We start from the raw sequence: 11510 nt of genomic DNA, 5'->3' as shown, positions 1-11510 counted from the left end.
CATGGGTTCTGTGGGGTTTGAGTCCATTTAGGGGCTGCTAGAAAGCTTTGTGATGTCTATGGGACTTGAATTCTCTGACCTGGTGACATCAGTAACTCCACAGAGATTGTTTGAAATGCTCATTTCTGGGCCTCACCCCCCCAGATTGACCCAGCAAAGTGGAGTAAGCTGGCTATGGCCCAACCCTCTAAGATAGATTCCAAGCCCAGTGCTAAAGAGTGCTGTCCTGTGATAGTAGTGAACCCACCAATAGAGAGGTCGCTCAAACCCTGCTGACACACCTGGCTACCTCCAGAAATCACCAGCAAGGGGGGCTTCCAGTTCCACAGCTATCGTCAATAATAGCTGTGCTTCTGCTATCGGTTAGTGGTGGTACGTTGTTACTCATTTAGATTTGAAACTCCTAGGTTGTGGCATAATTTTTTTTTTGAGTCTTAAGTGGATTTGAATCTTTTTAACTAAAGAAATTTTAGGTAATTGAGTTTCAATAGCTACAAGAGAATAGGTTATCTCTCACACGCTTAGTATAATTAAGCTTAACATTTGTGGATTTTTGTTTCCAAAAATTCTCTTTATAGATTTATTTTATGGTTCGTATAGATTTACTTTATGGTTCATCTATCATAAAATGTATAATTTGGGATCTGGAGAAAAAGGTTCAGCAGTTAAGAGCGCTTGCTGCTCTTGCAAAGGACCTGAGTTCAGTTCCCAGCATCCATATGGTGGCTCACAACTTTCTGGAGCTCTAGTCCCAGGGGATCTGACACCCTTTTCTGACCTGTAAGTGCCAGCAGTACATGCTTGCATGTAAATGGTACACACATGTTTCACATTGGCAAAGCACTCGTACACATGAAAATAAAGAAGACCTAAAATGTATATTGTTTTACAGTATGTTAGAGTTGCAGACTTGATAACAATAGAGAGACCACATGTAATATCATCTCTCTGTGTCTCTGGATGGGGGATTCTGAATATCTCATACAACTGGGGTGTAGTCATTAGCGAAGGGCCTCAGTTTTGTTAACCTGTTAGACATTGAGGTTTTATGACTGTTACTCAAATTTCAAGTTCACATCTGATATTAAAGGCACTTTTTTGAGTTGCCTAACAGGTTAAGAGCATAGGATCTTGGCTGTGTAGGAAAGTGTAAGTCTGAAGTTCACGTGTGATTTTAAAAATCTGTGTGCAGTAGCACAGGTAGCCATGGTGTGTGTGTGTGTGTGTGTGAGAGGAGGGGGGGAGAGATGTTGGGGTTGGAACTCAGGGCTTCCGCACAACAGGCAAGTGTTCTATCACTAAGCCTTATCTCCAGCCCCATCTGCTTGTTTAATGGCTCTATAGCTTGTCATTGGCTGGTTGTCCAGAATGCATTTGGTTGCATTATTAAGGACATTTGGACTTAGGACAGTCCTTAACTGTCACAAACGGTGCTGTAGGAAAGATTGTTGCAAATATACCCCATTTTCGTTGTCTTAGGGCTGAAATCTCTTTCTGGAACTTTGAAGTACATAGCTTTTACATCCAAATAACTCCTAAGCCCTTTACAGGGCAATGTCTTTGCTCTCCTACCATAATAAGTGAATTCGAACCTTACCTAAAACAAAGTGCTAATACCAAGAGCTTTTTGTGAGTTTTTTTTTACCTGCTTTCATGAAAGATCTGCATGGTATAAGCATGCTGTATACATTTCATGTTTTTCTTTTCTTTTTTAAAAAAATTATTTGTTTTTGTTTGTTTGAGTTTTTGTTTTGTTTTGTTTTTTTCAAGATGGGGTGTCCCTGTGTATCCTTGGCTGTCCTGGAACACTCTCTGTAGACCAGGTTGACCTCAAACTCAGAGATCCCCCTGCCTCTGCCTCCTGAGTTCTAGGATTAAAAGTGTGTACCACCACTGCCCGACCTTTTTTTGTTTTGAGATTTTTGTTTGTTTGCTTGTTTGTTTGAGACAGGGTTTCTCTGTGTAGCCCTAGCTCTCCTGGAACTCTGTCTGTAGACCAGGCTGGCCTTGAACTCAGTAATCTGCTTGCCTATGCTTCCTGGATGCTGGGATTAAAGACATGCCCTGCCTTAAGTCATGTTCACAGTTCAGAAGTTGATTTAGGAGTGAGCCAACTATCATTTCTTGTGCCCTTATTTCATTACTACTAGGGTATAAATTCATGGTTTACATTCTAGTGCACATTGAGAGAGCAAAGTCACCCTGCTGAAGTTTCCCATTTTGAAGCTCATTGTGAACAGAATAGCAAAACGTTATCAGGATAACGATAATAAGAACAGATCATAGAGATAATAAGAAAGATCATAGAGAGAGGAAGACTGCTCCCGACACTGTTTTGAAAGTGCAGTTACCATTCATAAATGCACGCTCCTCCCACCAGGAGCCACTTCCATTGGCTTCTATCTACAGGCATCTCGGCCATCAGGATCACAGCTGTGGACAGCTCTTGCCCCTCCTGGCCCTCCTCTGGGGCAGGGCTTCTCGAACATTGTCTACCACCCACAACTCCTCATTTTGCTTGAGCCAGGGTATATAGGTATTTGAGATAGTCATATCTATCGAATGTTGCTCATAGTACACCATGAAGAAATCTATCTTTAAAAGGACTTTTGTATACACATAATTTTTACCATAGATGATTGAAGATGAAAGCAAATTTGTGGAGTAATGAGATCATGATGTGCTTGTTGATTTTTACATAAAACACTGAATCTTGGCTGGATATTTGATACTTCAGGATATAGGGCGCATTCAATACTTTTCAGAGTTGATCAATATTTTGATTTTTACAATCACCAATACTGAGAATTCCTCCCCACATAAATAAGCAGTATAAAATGGCAGAAATGTGATTAGGGACTGTGGTGGTTTGAATGAGAATGGCCCCCATAGGCTCAAATGTTTGAATGCTTGGTCCCCAGTTGGTGGGACCATTTGGGAAGAGTAGGAGGTGTGGCCCTGTTGGAGGAGGTGTGTGACCTGGTGAGCTTCAGGTTTCCAAAGACTGGTGCCATTCCCAGCATGCTCTCCGCTTCCTGTTTGCTGTTTGAGATGTGAGCTCTCAGTTGCCACTCCAGCCAGCTTGCTCCCTGCTTGCTACCCCCCCTGCCCCACCATGGTGGACCCTTATCCCTCTGAAACTGTAAGCCCAAAATAAACCCCTTCTTCTAAGTTGCCTTGGTCATGGTGCTTTATCACAGCAATAGAAAAGCAGCCAACACTGGGCCATTTCAGAAATTGTTGGAAATTCTATCTTAATCCCAAGCCACGATTCAGCAAGTTAAAACAAAACAAACGTCTTAACACAATCCAACCCAAAGACATTCTAATCTGATACTTAACACGCCTAGGCATGATAATAGGAAGGCAGTAAGAGGTTTTGCTTCCTGTAATTAAACCATTGTGTTTCTGTAGCAGCAGAAAGTCACTGTATGGGCTGAAACTTACTGCAGCTCCTGCGCTTGGGTGGCCTCAGTCTGAGGCATGTTTCAAACCTGCAGTATTTGCGGGCACTGCATGGAGTGACGGTCACATAATGCGAAGTGCGTGTGCCCATCCGGAACCACCGCCATGGTGAAGTTTTGTGACACAATGTGGGTGAACTCTGTCAGGAACACTTGTGAATTCATTCTGTGTCTGATTTTGAATTAATTTTTGGTTGTTTCCTATTCAGAAACCTTTCACCATTAACAAGAATTTCGAAACTTCCTCATTCAGGTTTTGACTCTCAAGGTAAAAAGTTGGAGTTGGGGGTCCATATCAGGCCTTTGCACATCACAGTGTAAGGAACCCACCGTAGATAGGTGGCTTTGTAAGTGCTGAGTGACCTAACACCCTGTTTTTTTGTTTTTTTTTTTTCTCACAATACCATTCAGTTCTACTTATCAGCCATGGGTTCCCCTATTCTCCCCCCTCCCACCCCCTCCCCTTACCCCCAGCCCACCCCCCATTCCCACCTCCTCCAGGGCAAATCCTCCCCCAAGGACTGCGATCAACCTGGTAGACTCAGTCCAGGCAGGTCCAGTCCCTTCCTCCCAGACTGAGCCCACCCTGTTCTTTCTTTGCTTCCACTCACATCTTTGAAAATGTTTATTGGGGTCACTAGAAACCTACATTTTCTCCCAACTGTGGAAATCTGGTTTTAGAGGTTGGATTTGTACATGTGGGAGAGAAAGGAAGTCTACTCACTAGTTTACCTTGAGTTATATAATCTTTTTTTTTTTTTAAGATTTATTTATTTATTATGTATACAGAAGAGGGCGCCAGATCTCATTACAGATGGTTATGACCCACCATGTGGTTGCTGGGAATTGAACTCAGGACCTCTGGAAGAGCAGTCAGTGCTCTTAACCTCTGAGTCATCTCTCCAGCCCAATCTTTTGTTTTTTAAAAAAGGTTTCTTTTTAATTATTTTTTATTTTGTGTATGTACCTGTGTGCGAGCATGTGCTCATGAATGCAGTGCCCTCAGAGTGTTGAACTCTCTGGAGTTGGAGTTAGATGGCTGTGTGCCAACATGTCTGTTCCATGCTATGAATGAAACCCAGGTTCTCTGCAGGAGTAGCCAGAGCTTGTGACTGCCGAGCCATCTCTCCATTGTACAGTCTTACCCAGGTCACTTCCTGTCCCGATTCCCCACTGCAGGTGATGCTTTGAGTCTGAGTCCCCCTCAGCTCCTGAAGCTGCGATTTAATCACGGAGTTCAGAACATGCCCACACTTCATTTTCCTAGACAAAAGTCGGAAAGCTGGCCACATTTGAAAAATATCTGTGAAACGTGTAAATTATAAAACATAAAAACAAATGAAATGGCCCAAAACTTCCAACTGTGTTTAGGAATTGATTATTTCCATACCAGAGCCTTCTCCTTGGCCACTCGCTCATTTTGGAGTTTGTATGGTAAAAGCGGGGTTTGCAGCCGTCCTCACTTTCCTGGTTGATGATTGAACACTTCCATTTCCTTTTCCCCTTTAAATAAACTACTGTCTAAATACCTTAAAAATACCTTTCTTAAAATTATTCAACGTATTCACAGTTAAGGCAAAATCACTTAGTTGTCTTGTCAAGAAATAGATACAATCTACAATATAGATTTCCATTCTGTTAAATAGGTAATGTTATATTAGAACAATTAGAAAATTTCTGACTTTACCTCCATGAATGTGTGTGTGTGAGTGTGTGTGTGTGTGTGTGTGTGTGTAACAGTGTCTTACTCTGTAGCTCAGGCTGACCTTGAACTAACAGTTGTCTGCCTGCCTCAGCTTTCCATATGCTGAAATTACAGATGTGAACCATCACACCTGGTCCCTAGTTTTCTGTTAAGTCATATTGTTATTTTGGGAAAGAAAAAAAAAAGCTCAAACATTTACTAAATATTGGCCATACACTTTGAAACTGATTTCTCATTGTTTACTAACTTCCAGAAATGAGCCACATGCCGGCATATTTATTCAGTCTTGAAACAGATGGGCGACTGCTAGGAAGAAAACGAATCCTTTCTAAGAAGTGGAGTCTCTCAAAAGCTCTCCATTAATGCTGAATTGTGGTCATGTGACAGTTCCCCTAGTTGTGTAGAAACTGTTTCAAACGGGTCTGTTCAGTAAGGACGATTCTCACCTCCCTGGGGAGCATCCTCTACAGCAGAAACACTGTGCCTCTGTCTGCATGCTAATGCCTTCGAACTATTCCTGTTCTGCTGCCACTTTCCCCAGAAAAGCAAAGAGGAATCTAGAATAACCTCTTTCATCTTGTGCTGAAGTCCACTCCTGTTCCCAGGCCTGTCACTATTAAGTAGGTTTTGGTCGCTCTGAAATTCAAGATCAACCATATTTGCGCTGCTGCATGCAGCCAGCTTCTTTTTGCTCCGTTGTCTTTACAAGATTCACCCGCACAGCTATGCCGAGCTGGAGGCTGCCCGTTTTCAGTGCTGTAGTGTATCCCAGTGCCTGTGTGGTGGAGCAGCATGCTAGAAAGTCTCCTGGTCAGTATGACGGGCGTCTATTGTTTTCCACTTAGGAGTGTTAGGCCTGGGAATGCTGCATGCCTTCTTTCTTGTGTCTCTGGTGAGTGAGTTTGGTTTCTCTTGGGCATTGCCTAGGTCTGTGATCTACCGTGTGGCAGACCAGGTTTAGCTTTGCCCCTGTTGCCTGCTCCTCACAAGCTGTGCACACCTGCTCCATGTCCCTGCCAACACTTGGTTTTGTTGGGGTTTTAGTTTGAGCCACCTGGAGAGTGGGTTATATAGGATTTTAGTGTGCTGTGTCTCTTCTGCTGCTGTTCAGTTCCTCTTGTGCCGGAGACTGAGCCCAGCTTTGTACATACCGAGTTACACTCAGCCCCTGATTTCTATGTACACTGTACAAAAACGTACATTTTTTTTGTTGTTGTTTTTCAAGGCAGGGTTTCTCCATGTAGTGTTGGTGCCTGTCCTCTGTAGACCAGGCTGGCCTCGAACTCACAGAGATCCACTTCTCCCGAGTGCTGGGATCAAAGGTGTGTGCCACCGCTGCCTGGCAAAATGTATAAGTTTTATGAGCTTTAAAAATTTTGAAGGACACTTGATAATTTTTAATAACCTAAATAGGCAGTTTTTATTATTTATTTTTATTTTATTTACATTGGTGTTTTGCCTGCATGTATGTCTGTGTGAGGGTGTCAGATCTTGGAGCTACAGACAGTTTTGAGCTGCCATGTGGGTGCTGGGAATTGAACCTGGGACCTCTGGAAGAGCAATCAGTGTTCTTAACCTGCTGAGCCATCTCTCAACGCCCTAAATAGGCAGTTTTTTAAAATATTAAAATTCATTTACTATCTACTTGTGTGAGTGTGTATGGATGCGCATGTGTATGCATTAGGTGACATCATTGGTCATTTTGTGTATGTGTGCACTAGGTGACATCATTGTTCATCATGTGCATGTGTGTGTGCATGCATGCATGTGTGTGAGTGTGTGTGCATATAAGCCAGCACACACAGCTTGTGCATTGAGGTCAGAGCTGGCTCTCTTCATTGTGGGCTCTGGGACCAGACCCAGACTGCAAGGCTTGTGAGGCCGTCACCTTTACCTGCTGAGCCTTCTCCTTAGCCCTAAGTGGACTATTTTAATTCAATTAATTAACTTTTGTGTGTATAGGTGTTTTACCTGCATGTATGTCTGTGCATCATGCACTTGTAGTTTCCAAAGAAGCTAACAAAGTGTATAACAAAGACACACACACACACACACACACACACACACACACACACACACACACACTGCCAAGATGCCTTTATTAAGAGGCCAAACTGGATTCTTGGTAAAGGAACAAATTTTGTCTTCATCAAACCAAATTCATTTGTGCTTCTAGGGAGGAAAATCATTTGTATTGCTTTCAATCAACTCACAGAGCTGTGAAATGGTCTAAGATTATTAAAGTGGGCAGTGCAGATAATCCAAATGAGGGTTCTGGTAATCTTTGTTCCCATTTTAAATCCTTTCACATGCTTTCCATTTACAATAGAGCTGCATTAGACAAGTTAAGCTTGAGAGAGGTGTGTGTGTGTGTGTGTGTGTGTGTGTGTGTGTGTTATTCTCTGGATTCTTTTGTGAGTCTACACCTCATTAGTCTCCTTGTTAACTGATGAGATGAAAGCAATCTTCATATCATCTTATATTGATATGGCAGATTTGAATTACTCTCTTAAGATCTTTAACTGTTGTGACCATCCCATGATGAAGGAGGATAAGCTGTGCTGACTGGGAGATGTGCCTTTCTTCTGCTGTGTGCCCGGACACACCTTCTAAGTGGCCAGAGGAATCCCAAAGCCATGGAACTTCAACTTGGCTGCTTCTCTTTCTCTGGCTCTCCACCATACACCTGATTGCTACAGCTTGGGTGCTTTGCTTGCATTTCTGGGTTCCAGTAGCTGGTAATCAGTCCTCCCTGGATTATGGCAATGAGAGAATTCAGTTTGTTTTTTATATCTATTCTTCACTGAATGACACATGACTCTTTGTTTATGCTTTTTCTATTTGTCTACTGTAATTAGTTAATTGGTTTTTTTTTTTTTCATTTAAGAAAAAATCTTACTATGTATCCCAGGCTGATCCAATTTCTGTGTTCTATGTCAGCTTCCTGAGTGCTGGCATTATCAGGAGGAGCTTTGCTGTTTGTCTATTTTTAGCTCAAATCAATTAAGAGTTGTGTGTCTATTAGGAAGAGCAGGTCTTTGATATTTTTCATAAAGTTACATTGGGACTGATGTAATTCTTTTGTCCAGCCTGGACTACAGAGTGAGTTCAAGGACAGCTGGGGCTGCACAGAAAAACCCTGTCTCAAACAAACAAACAAACAAACAAAAATAAAACATGCTGTGAATTCTCTATGTACCTTTTGCTTTCTTGAGTGTGAAGTGCCTATTCATCTCTAGAGAGAATTAACATATTGGACTATAAAGTCCCTCAATTTAATGGAGCCCGAATCTGACTGGTGGAGAAATTAAAACATGTTCATGTAAATTGAATATGCTTAGAATCCTCATGAAATAAGGAAATTAAGTTTCCAGGGCTGATTCAGAGTTATTTTAGAGTACAAGTTAACATAATATTAATCTCTGGTAAGAAACATTAATAATTTAAATTTTAGAAAGCCATATCACTTATTTTTTTAAATTGTCAAGAGTATGAATAATGTATTTTGCCGTTTTAACATATTTTGGTTCCTGTTATTACAATATTAAATCCCTAAAAATTCTATGTACCGATTGAAATCCCAGCTGTTGTTTACCAAGCACACTGGGAAAGGTAGGCCTCAAATTATAGATCATCAATTCGCTTCCTAGATGTAGAATTTATTTTTCTTCAAAAAAACTTTTCTTGTTCTTCAATATACAATACACACATAATTTTATTTTACTTTGTTTCCCAAACTTATCCTAAACTCATCAAATAGGTTATTATTTGCCAGCATGGTGGTACACACTTATAATCCCAAGACTGAGGCAGGAAGATTGGAAACTTAATGCCAGCCTGAGTTACATAGTGGTTTCCAGACCCTGTCTCAAAAAACAAGCAAACAAACAAAAATCCTATTATTTATTGTTAAATGACATTTGGGATTATTAAATATGGAACAGTACATTCAACTAAATCCAACCATGCTGGCAAATGTTTCATTTTAACACTAATTTTATATGTATGCACACTTTTTAGACCTTCTGATATTCATTTCAGTTACTTAATGGATAATCTCCAGATGTTTACATGGTATTGATTTCTAAGCATAATTTTGCCTCTGACTTGTGTGCTACAGACGGATGGAGTCTTGTGGCCATTTAACTATTTGAGAAAGTGTTGGGTGATGATGTAGGATGCTGAGTCATGTGTGGCCATGAGCTTGGCTCCTCTGCTAGAATGAGGGTTATGATTTGTGGCTCACCTGTAATGGTCCTCCCTTCATGTCTCAGTAGTCCTAAAAGTTAACAGAGTGGTTAAACCTATACAAGGGTCAGTAGTGACGCCGGTAAACCCGTGCTTGCCATTTGGGTTTTCTGTGAAAGAGCATTTCCCAATCCCCAAACACATGGATTCCTAAATGTTTTGGAAGAGTCTTCCACCACAAAGTGGGAGCTTCGGGTTTTCCTTGGACTCTTTTGGAAGTACTTCTTACCTAGCTCATCCGTCTGCTGCTCAGAGAGCCAGATCTTCTCACAAAGGCCTTGGGTGTCAGATATTTGCATGTATCTGCCCTCCCATGGAAGTCTCTCCTGGCAGCTGAGAGCACTCTGCTCTGAATTCATTTATTCCTTACTGACCTAAGTGCTAGGGGAAAATAGATATGAATATGTGTAGAGTCGTGTTTGTTTTAGGGGATTGTTATGACAAAGAAATGAGATAGGGTGGGGGCGTGTCTGCATGGTGTCCTACTCCTGTATCCTAGTACTTGGGAGGTAGAGGCAGGACAATCAGAAGTTCAAAGTCATCCTTGGCTATATAGTGAGTTTGAGGCCAGCCTTGGATACTCAAGGCCCTGTTTCAAAAAAGAGGAGGAAGAAGAGGAGGAGGAGGAAAATAATCGAGACAACCTTTGTGAGTGTCCTGCATAGTGCCCAGACAACAAGGGATAACATATGAAGTCTGGATTCTCTGTTGGCTCAAGTCCCCTTCCAAGGATCCAGGGGTTCCATTTCACATTCTCTCCTCAAGAGCTCTCATAAACTGCTACCACAGGACACACTGGGCACCAGCAGGCAACGTTATCCCTGCCCAGGCTGGACTCCACAGAGACGGAATTCGTTTTGTTCTGCTCCACAACAGCATTGACAGCTTGTCCAGCTCTCATCCAGGCAGCCAGGCTCCTGATCAGTGGAAATAAGCCTGCCCCATTGGCAAGACACCAATGCCCTGTCCACCTCCACTGTTTGGGAACAGCTGATCTGGCTTCACTCTGCAGGACTCAAGCTTCCAGGCTCCACTGAGGCAGGAGAAACTGTGCTCACCTCCTCTGTTAGGCAGCCAGAGAGCACGTGGAAGCCTGGGCTGCAGATCCTCACAGAGATCAGATATGCAGGGAAAGATAGGTCGAGGATTCATCCATCTCTCGGTGTGGCTTAGAGGTGACGCCAGTGCGGTTGGCAGAGGAGGGAACAGCTGAGGGAAGAGAACATACGGGAAGAGGAGAGAGTGCTCAGGTGGAGTCCTCCAGTCCTGTCCTCGGATTCTGGGGCCTGGGAGACAGACCCTCAAAGAGTAGTCAGGAAGGGGAGGGCTTCAGACAGCAACCACTGGGGTGTCTGCAGAGATTTGGAGACAGTGGTATGCTCATGGAGGAGAGAGGTGCCTGTCTCCAAGGGATCCAAAGCCTGAGCATGGCAATGACCCCACCCGACATGGTTCAGGAGAAAGTTATCAGATTCTCAAAGGGTCCCTTCAGCTCACATCATAAGCCGTGGTGTGAGTGGGATCCAGCATAACCAGTTCTAGTATGGAGGCATAGGCTTGCCACCTTGGTCCATCCTCTGCCCAGGTAGCCAGTGCCACTGGGAAGTCCTCCAGAGCCCAACAGGGCCTGTGCCAAAGGAACTCAAGGCCACTCACGTACTTGCACTGGAACAGTTTCCACCCCACCGACTTACCAGCTGCTCTGCTCTGGCCTTGACCTTGTGAGCTCAGGCCTTGGAGGCTGATAGCAACCTTTCCTCATGCCACAGCAAACAGGGCTATGTGCCTGTGGAGCTGGCAGCCTTCCCTGGAAGGAGGGGGAGCAGAGCGCCGAGCGGACACCTGGAGAGCAGGTGTGTTCAGGTCTTGACAGGCCCAGCTGGCTCCCACCTCTGTCATTTTGCCCTTAAGGGACTCACCGTAGATGAAAACCTCTTTCCTCTGCCTCAGATTCTCTGAGATTTATGTCAGAAGCTACAATTCTTCAGTTTTAGCCCCTATGGACACTTTCGTCCACCAACAAAGACCCTGGGCTTCTAGAAACCATTGTGCAAGGATTTGGGAAGTGCCTGGCGCCTGGCAGGTGTGAAAGA

Source organism: Peromyscus maniculatus, chromosome 9, assembly GCF_049852395.1.
Source record: "Peromyscus maniculatus bairdii isolate BWxNUB_F1_BW_parent chromosome 9, HU_Pman_BW_mat_3.1, whole genome shotgun sequence".
Lineage (NCBI taxonomy): Eukaryota > Metazoa > Chordata > Mammalia > Rodentia > Cricetidae > Peromyscus > Peromyscus maniculatus.
This window is presented reverse-complemented; position numbering follows the sequence as displayed.